This window comes from Tupaia chinensis, unplaced genomic scaffold, assembly GCF_000334495.1.
Source record: "Tupaia chinensis unplaced genomic scaffold, TupChi_1.0 Scaffold144171_2, whole genome shotgun sequence".
Classification (NCBI taxonomy): Eukaryota; Metazoa; Chordata; class Mammalia; order Scandentia; family Tupaiidae; genus Tupaia; species Tupaia belangeri.
This window is the reverse complement of record NW_006204028.1, coordinates 417,615-420,592: the sequence shown is the minus strand read 5'-3', so window position 1 is coordinate 420,592 and position 2,978 is coordinate 417,615.

The window sequence follows — 2,978 nt, the reverse complement described above, 5'->3', positions numbered from 1 at the left end:
GACTGACAGGCGGGGGACGGCCGAGATAGACAAAGAGAAGCCGAAGACTCTGGGGTCTTCAGGAGGGGGTCGCACGAGCTGGTGATTTAAAAAGAAAGGCGCCTTTTCCGCACACTTCTAAGTGGGGTGGGGGGTTCTGTTTCCCGCCCCAACCCCACGAGACTCCCCTCCACTGGGGATCCAGAACCGGGCGACTTGGCGAGCGCGAAACCGAGAAGCAAGGAACACGGGGGATCGCGGTGGAGAACGAGGGATCCGCAGGAAATCGTGTTTCGAGACGCCCACGGGAGAAAGGATGGCTCGCACTCGGGGTCCAGTCGCTAAATAACATTTCGGGGTCCTGGAGGAACGTGCGGCTCCGACCCAAGATGACTCCAGGACAGAGGGAGGGTGGGACAGAAGACCGGCGGTAGCTTGGGCTACCCGAGCGCAACGAAGGGGGAGGTGTCCAGGCGGCAGTGGCCGGGTGGAGATCTGAATGGTCTCTTTTACTCCCAGACTCGGGGCAGACAGGTGAAGACTCCTGCGCTGGCCCCACTCGGCCCCCAGCCGCAGCTCTCCAAGTGCAGGGTTCGGGTCTCGGAACTTTGTCTGGGGTGCAGGATTCGGATCCCGACGCCTAGGCGGGAGAGGGGCGGAGGGCGGGGGGCTGAGCGAGAAGCCCCGCCCACGTCCCCAGGTCAGACCCGCGGGGGGAGGGGGTAATTTCCGCTCCGCGCTCGGGGCAGCGAGGGGCGGGGAGGGGAGGGGGCGGGAGCCCCTCCCCCGCCCTTTCCTGGGGAGGGGTAAGCGGATCCGCCTAGGTCCCTTCCCTCGGCTTTCACCAACTCGTTCCGAGGCAAGGACCCGACTGGGCAAGGGGCGACACGTGGGCGGTCGCACCCCGTCTGGGCGGTGGGGGAGGGGGCAGCTCGCCGAGCGTTTCGGAGTCCCGGATACACGGCGGAGAGCGGGACGCGCGCTCCACGCGCAAACCCGGGGTCCCCCGCCGAGTGGCAGGGGGGGGCAACGGTAGCGGCGGGGGCTAGGGTGGCGCCAGGGGGTGGCGGAGAGTGCTGACCGAAGACCCTGGGATCCCCTCGTCCAGGGAACCAGAGGAAGAGGGGGGTCGATCTCCAGTAATGCCAGAGTCCCCGTCAACTGGGCGGAAGCTGGCGTCTTACTTGGGGTTCTGTGGGAGGGAGAATAATTCTCTTGGGGGCACGCATGCTGCTAGGACAGGTGAGGAAGGGTCATTCTCCCCTTTCCCCGTCCGCGACCCCATTGTCTCAGTCGCTTGCAGCCCCGGGCCGACTCCGCAACACGTGTTGGCTACACCGATATGAATGCCTTGAATTTTTTTATTATTATTTTTCATTTGAAGAGTCAGTGAGCTGACTCCGACTTCGGCTCGCCGCTCTTCTGTCGGATAATTTTATACGGTGCAAAAAGTCGGGAGTTAAAGGACCACAGGCAGCACCTTTGTCCCCCTCCCCATTTTCCCGGCGCGCGGAGAAGAAATAGGGCTGGGACATGGGGGTGGGGGAGGGCTTCCTACTCGTTTTCTCTATCTCCACCACCTACAGAACCCACCCTCCCAAATCAGCGTTTTGTTCTAGCCAGCCACGTGTTTGTCGGATTTTTGTTTTCTTGATATTTTTCTTACCATGGAGCAACAGGAATTAAGCCACTAGGAGCTATTGGTGCTGAGTGAAAAAAGAATGTTTTCTGGCCAAGAAGGTGGGACACATCTGCGTACCCCCCCCACACACACACACACGCACGCTTTCTCTGACCCTCTCCATGTTAATACTGAGTCACTCTGAATCACAAAACAGACTAAACCAATGAGTTGGACACCGTGCCTGCCACATAGTAGGCACTCAATACATTTTTTTTAATGAAAAACAAACTAATACAAACTGCAGAGCAAAGAAAATTCAGAAAAATTAAGAGTCCAGGGGGAAAAAAAAATTATCTTTACCAGAATGTGTGGGTCTGTTGCCTGGGGACTTTCTTGGTGATGTGTGTGGACTTCTGAAAGGGCTAAAAGATGGTTTCAAAAAGGCTGTTGTGTTCCTTGGCCTTTTCTTAAATAGGAGCACTTACCCCTTTAAATCTTTTCTGTTATACTGGGGAACAAGGAAGAGGGTAACTAGCAGGGTACCCCAGTTCCCAGAAACTTTTCATTGTTAACTAGTTCCTTCATTTCTTTTAAGTCTAGATAATAATAAAGGCACCTCTCAGATCTCTCCCTGGGGAATATATCCACTACCCTATCTCCTTATTCCTAAAACAAAAGCAGGTTGCACCCCACAAAGACCTCCATCCAGACCTCTCAATTCCTGTAAAAAGCAGCCCACCTTTTACTCTCCTAGATTCAACGGGGAAACAAAATTTGACAGTAAATAAATAAATAGTAAGAGAATTCAGTTCACTATTAGGGGTTTTTTTCCCCTCCACTTAAAAATACAATATTTTAAATATATTAAAAATGACACCAGAAGCAAACATGGAAGTTTCATTGACCAGGCTATTTCAGAAGTCTTTTAAATTAATTAAAACTTTGGAAATTATTGGCAAATTGAAACTGATTCATTCCTTTAAAAAAAAAAAAAAAATCAGCTGTTTCACTGAATTCTTAATCCCCTGCACCCCTGGAAAGGCTTCTGTGTGTTCAGACAGAGCTGCAAAGGCTGTAAACACATAGAGACAACTGGGGTGAGATACAGATCTCTTCAGCCCCCAAATCAGTTTTGCCTGAGTGACCTGGCTATTTTAAAAATAATGTTGGTTGGTGCACCTTCTCTTCCCCTCAGCACTAAAATGGACCTGAAATAAAGGTAGTTTCTTGTTAAGACCCATTCTTAGGTTAGGGAAGGAACACAGTAGGGATGCCATGATTTTTCATCTCCCTTTATGTGGGTGTGCATGTGTTTTAATATTAAAGACAACTAACAAATATATTTTCTTTTTTCTCACACTGCTTCTTAGGGAAC